This window comes from Ictidomys tridecemlineatus, chromosome 16, assembly GCF_052094955.1.
Source record: "Ictidomys tridecemlineatus isolate mIctTri1 chromosome 16, mIctTri1.hap1, whole genome shotgun sequence".
NCBI lineage: Eukaryota > Metazoa > Chordata > Mammalia > Rodentia > Sciuridae > Ictidomys > Ictidomys tridecemlineatus.
In genome coordinates this window covers 22406522-22424893 of record NC_135492.1, presented here as the reverse complement: position 1 = coordinate 22424893, position 18372 = coordinate 22406522, and the positions used below count along the sequence as shown (strand labels likewise).

Genomic DNA, 18372 nt, shown 5'->3' with positions numbered 1-18372 from the left:
AATGGGAGGAGAAAAAAAAGAAGATAGAGGAGGAGGAGGAGGAGGGAGAGGAGAAGAAGAAGAAAAAGTAGAGAGATGAGGAAGTGGAGGAGGAGGAGAGTGAGGAGAAGAAGGAGGAGAAGGCGGAGAAGAAGAATACAGAAGAGGAGGAAGAGATGGATAAGGAGAAGGAGATGGAAGAGGTGGAGGAGAAGGAGCAGGAATAGGAGGGGGCAATGGAGGAGGAGGATGAAGATGAAGAGGAAGAGATGGAGGAGAGATAATGATGATGATGAGAGACGATGTGATGATAATGAGGAGAAGTTGGAGGTATAAGGAGTAGGAGCAAAAATTAGGAGGAGCAGGAGGATGAGGAAGAGGAGGAAGGAAAGAAGAGAAGGAGAAAGAGATTGGGGAGGACAACAAGGAGATAGAGGAGGAGGAGGCGGAGGAGGAGGAGATGTAAAAGGAGCAGGATATTGAGGAGAAGGAGGTGGAGTAGGTGGAGAAGTAAGAGGAGGAGTACAGATGATGAAGATGATGATGAAGGTGAGAAGGAGAATTGAGAAGGAAGAGGAGAGATTATGCTGATGAGGAGGAGGAATAGAAGAGATGAGCAAAAGGAGTGATAAGGAGGACCAGGAGGAGGAGGAGAGGGAGGAGAAGAAGGAGGAGATGGAGGAGAACGATGAAGAGATAGAGGAGGTGGAGGAGATGGAGGAGGAGAAGGTGGAGGAAGGGGAGTTGGAAGAGGAGTAGAGGAGATGATGGAGGAGAAAAAAAGGAGGAGAAGAAGCAACAGTAGGAGATGGAGGAGGAGAAAAAAGAGAAGTAGAGGAGATGGAGAAAAAGAGGGAGGAGGAGAGAGATGAGCACGAGGAGTAGAAAATGAAACAGGAGATGGAGAAAGAAGAGATAGAGGAGTAGAAATAGTAGAGGGAAGAGACAGAGGAGGAGATCTAAGAGAAGGAGGTGAAAGAGAAAGAGATGGAGGAGAAGGAGAGATGATAATGACGATGATGATGATGATAAGGAGGAGGAGGAAGAGAGATGAGGAACAGTAGGAGAGATAATGATGAGGAGAAGGAGAAGAAACAAGAGGAGAGATAAGAGGAGGAGGAGAGAGGAGGAGGAGGAAAAGATGGAGCAGAAGGAAGAGGAGATGGAAGAGGAAGAGGAGATGAAGGAGGAAGAGGAGAGAGATGAGGAGGAGTAGGAGAAGCAGCATAAGTAGGAAGAGGAAATGGCATAGGAGGATGAGATGGAGGAGGAAGAGGAGAAGAGAAAGGAGGTGGAGGAGGAGGAGATGGAGGTGTAGAAGGAGGAGGAGGAGGAGATAAAGAAGAAAGAGGAGGAGAAGGAGAAGGAGCAAGAGGAGGCAAGGAGGAGGAGAAGAAGGAAGACGAGGAGGTGGAGGAGGAGATTAAAAATAGATGATGATTATGAGGAGGAGGAGGAGAGATAAGAAGGAGGAGGAGGAGATGGATTAGGAGGAGGAGGAGAGAAAGGAGGAGGAGGAGGAGGAGAGATAATGATGATGAGATGGAGTAAAAAAAGAGATAAGAAGGAGGAAGATAAGATGGAGGATAAGAAGGAGGAGATGGAGGAGGAGCAGAAGGAGATGGAGGAAAAAAGGACAAGGAAGACAAGGATAAAGAGTGGGAGGAGAAGGAGGAGAAAGAGTAGGAGGGGAGGAAGAGGGGAAGAGGAGAGGAAAGAGGAGTAGGATAGGGAGAAGAAGAGGAGGAGATGGAGGAGGAGGAAGAAAAGATGGAGGAGGAGGAGGGATGAGGAGAAGGAAAAGTAGAGAAAAGAAAAAAAGAAGGAGATGGAGGAGGAGGAGAGATGATGATGTTGATGAGGAGGAAGAGAGGGATGCATGAGGAGAAGGAGATAAAGGAGAAGATGGAGGATGAGGAAGAGTTAGAAGAGGAGAAGAGAAGATGAAAGAGGAGAAAAGGGAGGGGTAGGAGGAGGAGGAGAGGGAGCAGAAAAAGTAGATGAAGGAGAAGTAGGAGAAGGGGGAGGAGGAGGAGCAGGAGGAGGAGGAGATGCAGGAGGAGGAGAAGATGCCGAAGAAGGAAAAATATGAGATGGAAGATGAGGAGAAGAGAGAGGAGGAGGAGAAGGTTGTGAGAAGAATGAGTAGAAGATTGAGAAGAAGGTGAAGAAGAAGGAGGATATGGAGGAGAAGGAGAGAGAGATTAGGAAAAGAAGGAAAAGAAGCTGGAGGAGAAGGAGGAGGAGATAGAGGAGAGATGATGATGTTGAAGAGGAGAAGGAGGAGGACAAGGAGAACGAGGAGGAAGAGATGGAGAAAAAAGAGGTGGAAGAGGAGAAGTAGGAGGGGAAGGAGGAGGATGAGAGTGAGGAGAAGGAGTAGGAGAGGTAGAAAGAAAAGGAAGGGGAGGAGGGGGAGGAGAAGGGGAGGAGGAGGGATGATTATGAGGAGGAGAAGGAGAAGGGGGAGGAAGAAGAGACGGAGGAGGAGGAGAGAGAGGAGAAGAGAAAAAGATAAAAGACAAAAAAAGGAGATGGAGGAGAAAGAGGAGAAGTAGTGGGAGGAGGAGAGAAGGAAGAGGACGAAGAGGAGAAGGAGGAGGAGGAGGAGGTGGAGGAGGAGGAGGAGATGGAGTAGAGATGATGATGTTGAATATGATGAGGAGAAAAAGAGAAGGAGGAATTGGAGGAGAAAGGGAGGAGAAGGGAGGACGGGATGGACAAGGAGGAGGAGAGAGAGAAGAAGGAGAAGGAGGATCAGAAGATGAGGAGGTGGAGGAAGAGGAGAGAAATGAGGAGGAGGAGGAGATGGAGGAGGAGAAGGTTGAGGAGGAGGATAACAAGGAAAAGAAAGAGGAGAGTAGAAGCAGGAGGAGTAGGAGGAGAAGGAGCAGGAGGAGATGGAGGAGTAGGAAGAGGTGAGATATTTGGAGAAGGAGGTAAAGGAGCAGCAGGAGGAGGAGATGATGTAGGAGGAGAAGAAGGGGGAGGAGAAGGAGGATCAGGAGATGGAGGAGGTGGAGGAAAAGGAAAGAGATGATGATGAGGAGAAAATGGAGGAGGAGAAAGTTGAGGAGGAGGATAACAAGGAAAAAGAAGAGGAGAAGTAGAAGCAGGAGGAGTAGGAGGAGAAGGAGCAAGAGGAGATGGAGGAGGAGGAAGAGGTGAGATATTCGGAGGAGGAAGTTAAGGAGCAGCAGGAGGAGGAGATGATGTAGGAGGAGGAGGACGAGGAGATGGAGGAGGAGAAGGGGGAGATGGAGGAGGAGGAGGAGAAAGCAGAAGGAGAAGAGATGAAGATGATGATGAGGAGAAGAATGAGAAGAGGGCAGAGGGGGAGGAGAAGGAGGAGGAGGAGGAGGAGGTAGAGAAGGAAGAAAAAAAGGTGGAGGAGGAGGAGGAGGAGAACGAGGCATATTAGCATGGCATGTTACAATCAATGAAGCATTACTTAATTTTGTCCATGGGTCACTCAGATTTCCTGAGTTCCACTGGTGTAGGATTCTGCTTAAAGACCACCCACCTCCATGAATGTAGCATGTCCCCTTTGGCTCTTCTTCATCATGACAGTGCCTAGACTTTCTCATCTTTGATGACCTTGATAGCTTTTAGGAGCACTGGTCAGTTATGCTATAGGATCTCCCTCTACTGGAATTTGTCTAAAGTTTTTCTAATTGTCATCCTGGGGTCACTGGTTTCTGGTAGAAGATGATAAAAGTTAAAGAGAAATTTGTATCACACCATGGCAAGAGCACATGTCAACATGACCTGTCACTATTGACCTTGACCTTGATCAGCTGGACAAAAAAGGGTTTGTAAATTTTCTCCACTTTAAAGTTACCAGCATCAAATTTTTTTTGGTGGGGGGTACTGAAGATTAAACTCAGTGCATTCAACCACTGAGCCCCATTCCCAGGCCTATTTTGTATTTTAAGACAGGACCCTCACTGAGTTGCTTAGCACCTCACTTTTGCTTGTAATATTCAAGCCTCATCCTTCCAAGTCATTGGGATTACAGCAGAGCAACAGCAGGTTTTTTTTATGTTTGTTTGTTTGTTTCTTTTTTTTTTCTTTTCTTTATTTATTTTTATAATTTTATTTATCTATTTGTTTCTTTTTTGTGCTTAGTGATTTGAACCTTCATGCCAGGAGAGCTCTAAGTCACATTCCCAGCCCCCCAGCAGATATTTGAACTAATATTTTTTTTTCTTCACTCTAGTAAAATGGTCTTCATGTTCATTGAAAAATAAAATAAGATGAAACCAAAATAAATAGAGCTTCTTCTTTTCCTCATCCTCCTCCTCCTCCTCCTCCTCTTTCTCCTTGTTTTTTGAGACAATGCCTTGCTGAATTGCTTATGGTCTTACTAAGTTACTGAGGCTGGCCTCAACTTTGCTATCCTCCAGCCTCAGTCTCCCCATCCACTGGGATAACAGCTGTGTGCCACTGTGCCGTACTTAGTAGCAGAGCATTGGAAAGCTTTCCCTCTGAATATCTGAGAAGAAAGCACTCTCCCCCTGAGAAGCACATCCCTGCTGGCTTTCTGGACCAGATCATTCCTGAAGCAGTATATGAAGGAATTCAGCAGGCGTGACACTATGGTGTTGAAAAAAGCCACTCTTTTATTGAGGGTCAGGTGCCCAGTTTGAATGGGCTTCAGGTACATGATTATGAAGCTCCCATAGCTGAGTGAAACCACCAGCGTGTGGGAGGAGCAAATAGAGAAGAACTTGCTGGCGGCCCCCAGATACGGGCAGGTGCAGAACAGTGTGAATGATGCAGCAGTATGACAAAACCATCACAAGCACAGAGCTTACCAGGGTGCATATGGCCACCAGGAAGCTGACCAGCTGCAGAATCCTGGTGTCATCACACACCAGCTCCAGCAAGGGGGTGCTGTCATAAAAGAAGTGGTTGAGGATGCGGGGACAGCAGAAGTGCAGTAAGAACATCCAGGCACACAGCACCCCAAGGACCAAGACACTGGTGACCCAATAGGCCAGAACCAGCCAGCTGCACACCCGGAGCTTCATGAGAGTGGAATACTGCAGCAGGAGGCAGATGGCCAGGTACCGGTCACCAGACATAACAGCCTGTAGCTAGGACTCCACTGTGCCCAAGAAGAAGTAGAGCCTTGTTTGCATAAAGCACCTGGCACGGGCAATGGTCCTGTGACCAGAGAGGAGGTGGGCCAGCATCTGTGGGGTGACCCTGGACGTAAACCCCACCTCCAGCAGGGAGAAATGGCGCAGAAAATAGTACATAGGAGTGTGCAGGTGGCGGTCTGCCAAGGTCAGGGTGATAATAAGCAGGTTGCCCAGGAGTGTTAGCATGTAATGACCAGGAGCACCGTGAAGAAAATGAGCTGGAGCCCTCACACATCTGTGACCCCTAAAAGCTCCAAATCCAGCACAGCAGTGAGGATGGGTTCATGAGGTGCCATTGCCCAGGCACCAGGCTGGGGGTGGCTGCTCTCCTAGCCTGGTCACTGTCCTTGCTCCTGGCCTATCTTTAGTCTCTTGGTCTATGTGGCTTTTTGGAAATGCAGAGACAGTCAGTGCCTATCCTGCTGCTCTGTGGAGACGAGACAAGTGACATTTATTACATTGCTGGTCATGGTGTGGACACCACAGTAACGCTGGCTTATGTAGCCCACAATGACATCACTTCAGGAAGTAATACTTACATTCATCACGAGACTTAGCACCTGCTTCCTCCAAAAATACTGCTCTCTGATGAGTAAAAACTGGGTGTGGTGCACACCTGTCATGCCAGGGACTCAGGAGGCTGAGGCAGGAGGTTCACCAGTTCAAAGTCAGCCTCAGCAAAAGCAAGGCAGTAAGCAACTCAGTGAGACCCTGTTTCTAAAGAAAATACATAATAAGGTTGGGAATAGGGTTCAGTCGTTGAGTGCTCCTGAATTCAATCCACAGCAACCCCCTGCAAAAAGAAAAAAAAAAACAACCACCACAAAAATAAGAGAGATATAATGTGGGACACAAACAGGAGACACATATATACTTGAGCACTATGTAGTAGTCACATTAAAAAAAAAAAAAAAAAAAAAAAAAAAAAAACAGGAAAGCCAGGGTCTAGAGCAAACCACTTTCATCCCAGGAACTTGGGAGGCTGAGGCAGGAGGATCACAAGTTTAAGGCCAGTCTCAGCAACTTAGCGAGACCCTGTCTCATAATAAAAATAAATTCATAAATAAATAAATAAAAATATTCAGAGGTGTAGCTCTGAAGGGCCTGGCTGCCTGCTTCCAGGTCTTGTGGCTACACATGTGCCTGGGATGGCTCCTGGTGATCAGCCAGGAGGAGGTGCTGTGGCCAGTGAAGGAAGAGGTGGACCACCTCCAGGATAGGTCCAGGACTCTCCCGCCCTCGTGGACAGCTTGTGCTTCCCTTACAGACTCTGGGGTGGGTGTACACGTGAACTCACTCCACCCTAAGACCTTTATCTTGATTGGCTCCTGTGCAGTATATAAGCTGTGTGTACTTCCTGAATAAATGAGATCCTGCTTTGACTCATCTCCCTGGCGCATCTTATTGTCCTCCAGCGAGGAAGGGCTGGGTGCAGGCCACCAGTCGACCTTTGCCTTTGGCTTGTCTTGGTCGGGGCGTGCTTTCCCACTTCTCTCGCAAGTCAGGAGGAGATAGGGGACTAAAAACCCCAACATCTTGTGCCCGAACAGGGACACCGAACCCGGACACCAAACCCGGACGCCAAGGAAGTATCGGCGATCCAAGCCAAGGGATTTACAAGGTAAGGGTTTCCCTGGAAAACATGGGGCAATCTTATACTAAGTACAACGACCCTGACTGGGAAGCCATTGTTAAGGAGCCTCTTGGGTCACAGCGAGTCAGTCCTCTCACTGCCCAGGAGGAGAAAGATTTAAAAGCTCCCTCTGACAATGGCCTCCTAGATCTTTTTGATCCCTGGCCTGGTCCTCTGGGTTCCACACCAAGTTCCCCTGTCCCGGAACACATGATAGAGAGATGGGATGTGGAGTGGCCTCCGCCATATTATCACCCCTCCCACCATGGAAATTCTCCACCCTCTTGTGGAACCCTGGAAAATCCGGGGAAGCTGCCATCTTGTATGGCTTTCCTGGTAAATGCTTATCCTGGGGGCCATAGAACTGCCTTATGGTATCCCTGGGAGGCCCAAGACTTGAAAGAACTCAAAAAGGCCGTCTCCTGTGGTGAGCCGTTCCTGCGGACTGTGGTCGCCATTACATGATGGCGCTGGCTCCGTTGTGGTCTGTGAAGGACAACTCCATATCAAAGAGAGTTGGCGTGTTCCCAGCTCCTTATCAGAGAAAGTTGGCGTGTCATTTTCTAGCACCCTGTGAGAAGGGTACACGTGGCAGCTTTGCATTGGGGTTCGAGGTGCTTTATTAAGGCTGGGAGGGGCATCCGAGGTTTAGTAGAAGTAAGAGTAGAAGAATTATTAGAAGAATATCAAGGGCCTGAATAAACTGCTGAAAGAAGATTCCTGAGTCGCGTCTTCCTTGCGGGCAAGGGGGGTCGTGACAAGTGGTGCCGAGACCCGGGAGAAAAGAAACAAAGAAACACCCAGGAACCAGAACTTTCAGCAGTCAGGGAGGCGCGCCTGTAAGTCCCAGGTGAGGTGGGACCCGCTGTTAAAAAGCGGAGGCTCCTCTATACATAAAGAGGGAGCATTAAAAGGTACCTGCTCCTCTGTAAAAAGAGAGGGCGTTACATCTCATAGCAATTGCACTCTGTATTTTCGTTTTTGTTTTCTGTGTATGTTCATTTTGTTTTGTGTACTTTCACTTTCGATTTCTGTGTTTTCTTGTGTTGCGTTATGGGAGCTGTGACTTCAAGTCCACTCCTTCTGGCCCTCGATGGCCTTTTACGTTCCAAGGGACTGGAGGTGAAACGCAGTACCTTAGAGAAATTTTTACAGAGAGTAGATACAGCTGCACCGTGGTTTGCATTTTCAGGCAGCCTCACTACACCCAGCTGGGATAAATTAAGCAAAGACCTTGACTTTGCTCGTGAGCAGGGCATGCTAGAGGGCGGGGTGATACCCCTCTGGAAGATGGTCCGTAGTTGTCTTACGGATGGCCGATGCCAAGAAGCGCTTGTTAAAGGGCAGGAGGTTTTAGAACAATTGCATGAGGAAAAATCAGAAACAATAGAGAGTGAAGTGTCTCAGGAAGAGGGGAGTGTGCGGGGCGTGGAGAACGGGAGGAGACTGTATCCAGATCTCAGTGTGCTGCGCACGCCCCCAAGTGAAAGTGGGTCAGAGGTAGAAGATAATGAAGAGGAGGAGCTGGAGACGCTGTCTCGGCAGCTAGGGAGTTTAGGTACAGGGAACAGAGATAAGCAAGGGCTCAAGAACAGACAGCCTCCCGATCCGCCTCCGTATGGCGGGGGTGTTTCAGGACGAAGTTTCCACGCCCAAACAAAGAGGGCTGCTGCTGCTTTCCTCTGTTCCTCAGGGCTGGCATATCATTGCTATTGACATTAAAGACTGTTTCTTTTCTATTCCTTTGCATCCTAAGGACTCACAGCGTTTTGCCTTCACCCTTCCCTCATGTAATCACGAGGAACCAGATCAAAGGTTTGAGTGGGTTGTTTTACCACAGGGAATGTCTAACAGTCCTACGATTTGCCAGATGTATGTAGGGAAGGCACTCGCACCTCTCAGACAACAATATCCTTCCATTAAGATTATTCATTATATGGATGATGTATTATTGGCAGCCAAATTACAACAGTCAGTTTATGAGGCCTATAAAGACTTGGTGAATTTGTTAGCTCAGTATGGATTACATATTGCACCTGAGAAGGTTCAAACAGAGGATTCTATTCAGTATTTGGGAGCGACGATTGGATATGACATATTAAAACCACAAAAGGTTACTATAAAAACTCAAGATCTCCAAACTCTAAATGATTTTCAAAAACTGTTGGGAGATATTAATTGGATAAGAGGTTATTTACATATTCCTAATATCGTGCTCCAGCCTTTGTATGCTATTCTTAAGGGTGATCCAGATCTTACTTCTCTTCGTACCCTCACTAAGGAGGCCAGAGTGGCCCTTATAAAAGTGGAAGAAGCTATACAACATGCTACTCTATGCAGGCTCCAGAGTGATAAACCTTTCCAGTTATGTGTGCTTGCCACTATGCGGCAGCCTACTGGAGTACTGTGGCAAGATGGGCCTTTACTATGGATCCACCCACATGTATCCCCAGGAAAATCTTTAGAATACTATCCTGATGCTGTTGCAGCGTTAGCACTTAGAGGGATTCAACAGAGCATTCAATTTTTTGGACAAGCACCTTCTTCTCTTATCATACCCTATTCTAAAGCTCAAACTAATGTTTTGTGTGCTACTCTAGACAACTGGGCCATTCTATGTTGCTCGTTTCAAGGGGATATTGATAATCATTACCCTTCTCATCCATTACTCCATTTTGTTAAAGAGCATCCTATCATTTTCCCTAGAGTAACTTCGCCCACTCCAATTCCGGGGGCTGTTAACATTTTTACTGATGGCTCTAAGTCTGGAATGGGAGCTTATGTGATTAATGACTCTCCCCCTGTCCAGCATCAATTTGCTCCTGGAAATCCACAATGGGTAGAACTGCAAATTGTCATTGAAGTTTTTAAACAGTGTTCTTTTCCTTTCAATCTCATTTCGGACTCCATCTATGTGGTGCAGGCGCTCAAAATTCTGGAGGCTGTAGGAGCTATTAGTGACACCCGTACTGTGTCTGCTTACTTTAATCAGCTTCAACAGCTTATCCGTAGCCGTACTGCCCCCTTCTATCCAATGCACATTCGGGCTCACACCTCTCTTCCTGGCCCGTTATCACAGGGTAATGCCTGTGCTGACTCGGCAACTAGAAGCCAGTTGGTATGCTTGGCCTCCTCCTTAGAAGAAGCTAAATTGTTTCATCACAACTTTCATGTCAATGCTATGACACTGCGCAGACGTTTTTCCATCTCCAGAGCGGATGCTCGTCAGATAGTATTACAATGTCCCCATTGTGTCACATTTCTTCATCCTCCTACTTATGGTGTAAACCCACGAGGATTGAAGCCATTGGTCGTCTGGCAAATGGACGTAACTCACATGCCTGACTTTGGTAACCTCAAATATGTCCATGTTTCTATTGACACATACTCTGGAATTATTCATGCTTCTGCTTTATCGGGAGAAAAGGCACGTAATGTTATTACTCATTGCTTAGAGGCATGGGCAGCATGGGGTGCACCTGCATCCCTTAAGACTGATAATGGACCTGCTTATACTGGCAGACAGTTTACATCTTTTTGTTCTACTATGGGAGTACAACTTGCTCATGGGTTGCCTTACAATCCTCAAGGACAAGGCATTGTTGAACGTGCCCACCGCACCTTAAAAGAAACCTTAAAAAAACAAAAAGGGGGAATAGGAGTTGACCACACTCCTAAAGAACGCCTGTCCTTAGCTCTTTTTACCATTAATATTTTGAATTTGGATATTCATGGCCGCTATGCGGCCGATAGACATGTGTCCCCTCAGTCCTCTGTGACTGGCTATGTTAAGTGGAAGGATGTTCTTACGGGCCAATGGAATGGCCCTGACCCCGTGCTGACATGGGCACGAGGATCTGTATGTGTTTTTCCCCAGGATCGCACGGAGCCGCTGTGGATCCCTGAACGCCTGACAAGAAGAGTCTCGAGATCTACTAACCAGCAGCAGGAGGTGCCACAACAGTCCCATGATGAGGAGCTTCATTCTGATGAGTGCTCTGGCTCTGATGCTGGTGCCAACGGTACAGATGACACCAATGCAGTGGTGGGCAGTGGCACGGGCATGGCCAATGCCAATGCCAGTTCATAGTAATTCTAGTGTCCTCCCCACTCTTTTTTCTACCTCATGTGAGATGTCTGCTCCTTGTACCTCTCCTAGAGGGGACATGGAAAATATTTTTAATCAGTCTCAAGTTAATCTCACAGGAGTTTTTTGTTTCAGCCTTGGGAACACTAATTGTATTAGCCTTAAGACCAAAAATTTGACTAACTGGGAGGACCCATTGCGGTCAAGTCGAGTCTCAATGAGTATTCTCAGTGCTGTATTGAGCCAAGTAGTTTCAGGGAAGCAATCAGGCTCAGGGACTCCCGCAACTAGCTCTGTTTTAAACATAACTACTTTAGCTATTATCTCCGAGGTATTAATCCCAATGCCTCCTTCTTCTAATAGTACTTGCTATGCCACTCATTTCAAGGCCTCTCCCTACTGTACCCCTAATTTTGGTTTTCCCCCGACATTTACGCCTTGTCAGGATCATTCTTGGGAGAAACATCAAGTTGCTAAAGGTTTCTCCTTTTCCCCCCCTCTGAAGAGATATGTTTATAACTTTAACAACAATGCCAACTCCTCTACAGGAACAGGTTGGTCCTGGTTTCAATGGCTCATTTCCAATGAGAAGGGGGCTTCAGCCGATATTTCCGCATTGGCTCAATTACTAGGAGCCAAAGTTGGCTGGCTAATGTTTCTGGCACTACTAAGGAGAGTGAACGAGGTAATAGGCTTACATCTGTTTCGTTCAACTCTCTGTTACATTATGCCACATTGCCTCCTGCAATGGTCTGTATCCAATCCCCGTTCCTGTTCCTTTTAGCTAATCACACCTCATCGGGGATGCTGGATTGTTCTAATATTACCTGTTTCTTATCTGAGTGTTGGAATGGTTCTTGGACTGTAGCAGTAATTATGAAAATTCCAACTTTTGTCCCAATCCCAGTCACTGCGGATCCAGATAAATTTCCTATTGTAGAGCTACTTAGAGTCCGCAGAGATTTTGGAATCACGGCAGCTATAGTGACAGCCGTGGCGGCATCTGCTGCTGCAGCAGTTACGGCCGGAGTAGCCATGGCCAGTCAAGTACAAACTGCTGCCACTATTAATCAAGTTGTTCAACAAACGTCCACTATACTTGAATCGCAAAATGCGATTAATCAACATATTTTGTCGGGGATTTTAGCTACCAACCAAAGAATAGATTTTCTTCAAGCTCAGGTAGAAGAATTGGCTGACCTAGTACTTTTAGGCTGCATTGACCAACGTGCACATTTATGTATAACCTCTGTCAGATTTAATGATTCCAGGAATGCTTCCCACATCATTGGTGGATATCTGGCTGGAAATTGGTCCATGGAAGCGGAAGACATGATCCAGTCTCAACTAACCCAGATAGCTGTCTTGAATAGTACCCGTGTCGATCCCGTGACTCTGGGTCAATTCACCAATTGGATATCTTCTGCTTTTTCCTTTTTTAAAGAGTGGGTGGGAGTAGGCATTTTTGGTGCACTGTGTTGTTTTGGTATGTTCCTCTGCTTGTGGTTTCTCTGTCGCCTTAAGGCTCGTAGTGCTCAAGATAAGGCTATGATCATACAAGCTCTTGCTGCTTTAGAAACTGGCAACTCGCCACAGGTCTGGCTTGCGCATCTTAAGCACTAAACTTTTGACATGGTCATTGCACCCCAAGTTATTATAACATTGCACTGGGATTGACATGTCTTTCCTGGTTATTCTCTTAGTGTCAGAAAGCCCTTGCACTCTGCCGGTCTTGCTACCATTGCACGCAGATGGGTTTCTACACTAGTGCCTTTGACATGGTCGTTGCACCCCAAGTTCTTATAACATTGCACTGGGTTCGACATGTCCTTCTTTTGTCTTTCTCTTAGTGCTGGAAAGCCCTTGCACTCTGCGGGTCTTGTTGCCATTGCACGCAGAAGGGTTTCCACACTGGTCTTTATCTATCACTTTAAAGTCCGTGCCTTTCTTTCAGGGTGCTGCCAACTTGTTTGTAGTTGTACCTCTGCATGGCCACAGTTCAACCTCAGCTATTCCCTCTTACTCACCATCGTCACGATACAGGATGCGAGGCAAGGCACTGCACTTGAGTGATCCATTGAGAAGAGGGACCTCAAGGGGAGCATGTCCTATTCCATGCGGGTTTGACGTGTCTCCGCCCCGCCCCACGAAAAAAGGCGTCGGCTGATATGGTGTCAGGTCTGGGGAAGGCGCCCCCTGGGGCTGGCCCATACTATGCAGCCACTTTTGCACAGTGGGATAGGACCTCTACTCTCGCCTGTATTGTCTTAGTGAAACAAAAAGGGGGAGCTGTGGTGAGCCGTTCCTGCGGACTGTGGTCGCCATTACATGATGGCGCTGGCTCCGTTGTGGTCTGTGAAGGACAACTCCATATCAAAGAGAGTTGGCGTGTTCCCAGCTCCTTATCAGAGAAAGTTGGCGTGTCATTTTCTAGCACCCTGTGAGAAGGGTACATGTGGCAGCTTTGCATTGGGGTTCGAGGTGCTTTATTAAGGCTGGGAGGGGCATCCAATTATTATTCCGGGTAGTAGAAGAATTATTAGAAGAATATCAAGGGCCTGAATAAACTGCTGAAAGAAGATTCCTGAGTCGCGTCTTCCTTGCGGGCAAGGGGGGTCGTGACAGTCTCCAAGTATGGACCTAATTCATCCTGGGCCAAAACCCTCCTCTAGGGTCTGGCCCACCAACAGTGTACCACCCAAGACTGGAAAAACTTAACTAAGGCCGTGTTTCCTGGTTTCCTGTACCTGAAGTGGTGAGCTTTATTTAATGAGGAGTGCCACATTCAGGCTTAGAGGAATCAGGCTGTTAACCCCCCGGTTCTTGTAACTTATGGGATACTGTTGGGGTCAAGTGGTCAATTTTCCACAGGCCTTCAGCAGGCTGCTATCCCTGCCCCTACCAGGAGCAGGTATGGGCTTTGGGGCTGGTGGAATGGAAGAAGTTGGAAGAAGGCCACTCAGAGCCCCTGATAGCAGGAGTTACTCAGAGGGCTACTGAGGATCTTGCCACCTTCATCGAGAGTATGAAAAAGACCTTCCAAAGGTAATTCCCACCAGGACCCCTTCGGGACCAATTTGTCAAGATGCTGGTCTGGGAGGTGATGACTACAGACCACAAGCTAGCCTTTGCAGGAATGAAGGACAGATCTATGGAGAGGTGGATAGTTGCCACTAAGGATGTTGGTACTCAGGCCGACCAATCATAGTCGTTGGTCACGGCCTTGCATGCCCAAACGACTTTGCTTGCTGAGGCTCTTACTACAGCACTTGCCTCTTCCAGTGGCGCCGGGAGAGAGGTTTGTTATGGATGTTGTCAACAGGGCCACGTCAAGAGAGAGTGCCTTACAGGACGAATAAGACCCGGTGCCCCGCAGGGACGTCCCTCAGATTGGACCAAGAGGCAAACTCCACCTTAGATGCCTTGCCCCCGTGTAGAAAGAGATTCCATTGGTGGAAGGATTGTAAGTCCAAATTTGATATTGAGGAGAAGCCTTTAAACTATTAACGGGGTGCCCTCCAGCCCTGTCACCCAAAGGAGGCACTTCGCCTACTGGCCTGCCTAGGGTCCACTGGAAACTCTCCATAATCCCGGGAATTAGGCCCAAAATGGACATCTTCATAGTAGATAAAATGTTCCGCTGCTTGATTGACACTGGAGCGGACCAGACAGTATTAAGGAAGAAGGAGGTTCCCCCAGTATGGAAGCTGATTCCCAGACCTCAGTTATTGGGGGTGGGGGGCAATACAAGGTCTGGAAAAACCAAGGATTGGCTTACATGGAAGGATGCAGATGGGAGTCAGGGATGGGTATGTCCTCTGGTGGTGTCTGGCCTGACAGCTGATCTGAAGGGACAGGATATTTTGGGGGAAGCTGAGATGATCATCACCACAGATCACAAATGGAAATATGATGATATCCTAGAGGAAGAGGAGTGCCAACAACAGTTTGGACCATCGGGTCCCCTTAGCGATGACTGGGGGAATCCACTTTATGAGACATCGAGGCAGAACACTCTTGCACCCCGTGTGAGTCCTCACCCCCTATTCTAGAGGCCACTGTTCCTACCGTCCCCGACATTCAATGGCTTCTGGGCCCTCCAGTGTGGGTGGCACAGTGGCCGCTTCCCCTAGATAAACTACAAAAGCTAAAGGCAATAATATCAGAACAACTGATCCCAGGGCATATTAGGCCCTCTCTGGGCCCTTGGAATAGTCCTGAATTTGTCATACAAAGGGCCACAGGGAAATGGAGAATGTTACAGGACCTAAGAAAGGTTAATTAGTGGATGATTGCTGGTGGTACCCCCTTGCGAGGGCTACCCTGGATCCCCTCCATCCCTCGGGATTTGGCTCTCATTGTGACTAATATCAAGGATTGCTTCTTTTCTATTTCCCTTGATCCTCAGGACTGTGAGAAGTTCGCCTTCTCTGTTCCCTCTGTTAACTTCCAGGGGCCAGACCAAAGATATGCGTGGGTGGTTTTACCCCAGGGCATGACTAACTGTCCAGCCTTTTGTCACCATTATGTTTTACAAGTCCTGCAACCTTTTTGGACGTGATCGAACATGATTCTATGTGTTCACATGAATATGACATCATTATTGGAACAAAGGATGCTAAAGCATTGGGCTCCACCTATAAGGAACTCTGGGCTCTCTTACAGAAGGGAGGATTATGTTTATCTAATGACAAGGTCCAGACTTTACCCCCTTTTAAAATTCTAGAGGCTGAACTTAAGTTGGACTCTGTCCCATTGGTGGAATGACTGAAACTGTTGGGCAAACTCAACTGGTTAAGGCCCTGGCTTCACCAGCCTACAGAAGACCTGCTTCCACTTTTTGACTCTTTAAGAGATAAAGTCAGATTAAAGACCCAACATGGCAGCGGGTGGGGAGGCAGCACTTTCAGTACCTCCTTGATAATGGGGTCAGAGAGACGCATTAATACGCTTAGATTCTACCTGCTGAGAAACTTCTAGCAAAATTCCGCTGAAGTGAGATCTGTCGGGAATTAGTAGGATTATTGGAAGTGACAGTTTGCCCAAGACGAGTGAATCTCCACCATGTGGCGCGGAGGTCCAATCCTGCCAGCCACCTCTGCTGCACAGTGACCAGCCGCTACTGCACGGTGACTGGATGCTGCTGTGCAGCAACCAGCTTCCAAGGCGGCTCAGCAGGTGCGGCGCAGGGACCCTATGAAGAGGTCTCTAACCAAGGCTTCATGAAATAGCAAACCAGGAACCAACCAAGATTGGGTCAGACAAGAGACAGGCCATTCCCACCCCTCTCTTTGGACACTCTGACAAGAAGCCTGGAGCCCACCATAGCAGAGATGTGATGTCACCAGAGTTCGGCTGATGAGATTCCTTCCCTGTGGAATCTGCTTTAGCAAGTGTGTGACTCCCACCCCCACGAGATACAAACAGCCAGGAAACCTCAAAAATCTCTTCATGGGCGTGTCTGTAGGGGCCGAGGGAAGTAGAAAAAATTCTTGATTCCCAACTCTTCCTACCACCAGCGGCAACACCCAAGGTCTTAGCCACCAGTTTCCGGGGGCGTGCCCACCAAAGGGGTCCGGAAAAATTAAACTGCTGGTTCCCAGATTACCACTCCACAGCACTGGGGCTTGGATGAATGACAGAGAGAGTGCTTAGTCATTCGGTAAATAGGGAATGCAGTGGGGCTGCAAGTGTAACCAGATCCTTGGGGAACCGCCTCTGGTGAGCAGGACCTGGCTGGCTGGCAGGAGGAAGGGGGGGAGGGCAGGAGAAGTGAAATGGCACTAAACTAACAGGATTGAGAGACTCCCAGGAGGAGCCTTACAGGGATTGCTGTCAGCACATAGAGGGCAGAAGCTCGGCTCGGAGGGCACAGCTCTGCCTACCGGAAGAGAAAAAAATGGATCTCTAAGACTTCAATTTTTATTTAATTTCTATTGTATTAGTTTTTTTCTCCCCTTTTTCTTCTTTCTTTTCTTTTTCAAGATTTATTGTTTTTTCCATTCTTCTCTATTCTATCTCTCTCTCCTTCTTTCTTTTTAAGAGCACCTTCTTTCCCCTACCCCCCCAACTTTCATCCCAAGCATTACGTCTTTCATTACATGTAATTGTCTAAATGCAAATAGGTGAATGTTTCGAGGCTGTCTATAGGGCTCCTAAATACCTAGCTACTACCAACACCCTGATCCAATTGCCTGTTAGTATCCCCCTTCAGTAGAGCAATCTTCCAAAGTAGCCAAGACATACTAACCCTCATACCATCATAGCACCTAACCTAAATATAAAGTCCTAAGAACAGACAACAAATCACTATATGCATACAGAATCCAGAAGCCTTTTATGAGCTGAATGAATCACCTTTAAAGTACAATGAAGCCCAACATTTCTAGGCATAGTCTCCCACCACAAAGGAGAGACCACACAGATACACAAAACCAAAACAAATTTATAGGAGAAAACAGAAACACAGCAGTTAAACAGAGTTGGAAAGTAACGTGAACAACATGAAAAAAAATAGGGAAAAAAAGGATTACAAACAATGCAGGACAACTTAAATCTACAGGGAACCAACAGGCATCAGAAAAATGGACAGAGAAAGAACTCAAGGCATACCTGACTCAGATGGAATGAAATCTTAGAGAAATCATTAGACAGCAAGTCGAAACAATGAAAAAATACTTTGAAAACAAATTGCATAAGCAAATTCAAATTGCAAAGAAGGAACTCTACCAGGAGATAGAGATTTCAAAAAAAAATCAAACACTAATCCTAGAAATACAGGAAACCATAAACCAAATTAAAAACTCAAACAAGAATATTGCAAATAGACTAGATCAAATAGAAGTCAGAACATCAGATAATGAAGACAAAGTTTATCAACTCGAAAAGAATATAGTCAATGCAGAAAGAATGTTAAGAAATCACGAGCAATCTATCCAAGAAATATGGGATGTCATAAAAAAACAAACTTGAGAGTCATTGGGATAGAAGAAGGCATAGAGGTTCAAACCAAAGGAATGAAGAATCTGTTGAATGAATTAATCTTAGAAAACTTCCCAGAAATGAAAGATGGAATGGATTGCCAAATCCTGGAGGCCAAAAGGACCCCAAACATACAAAACCGTAATAAACCAACTCCAAGACACATAATTATGAAGATATCCAACATACAGAACAAGGAGAGAATATTAAAAGCTATGAGAGAAAGGAGGCAGATTACATTTAGGGGAAAACCAATTAGGTTAACGGCTGATTTTTCATCAAAGATTTTGAAAGCAAGAAGATCCTGGAACAATGTATTTGAAAAGCTGAAAAATAATGGAGTCCAACCAAGAATATTGTATCCAGCAAAATTAAGCTTCAGATTTAACAATGAAATTAAAATATTTCACGATAAACAAAAGTTAAAAGAATTCACAGCCAGATAACCAGCACTTCAAGGCACTACACCAAGAGGAATTGAAAAACAGCACCCAAAACTAACAGTGGGAGGTATCTCAGTAAAGGGGGAGAAAAATAACCAAAGA

The 18372-nt window shown here is 46.7% G+C and overlaps 1 pseudogene; it reads right to left on the bottom strand.

Annotated features, from left to right (window-relative positions):
- Positions 1–4387: 4387 nt before the first annotated feature.
- On the bottom strand, positions 4388–5422 carry LOC144371397 (olfactory receptor 6E1-like; annotated as a pseudogene).
- Positions 5423–18372: the final 12950 nt, after the last annotated feature.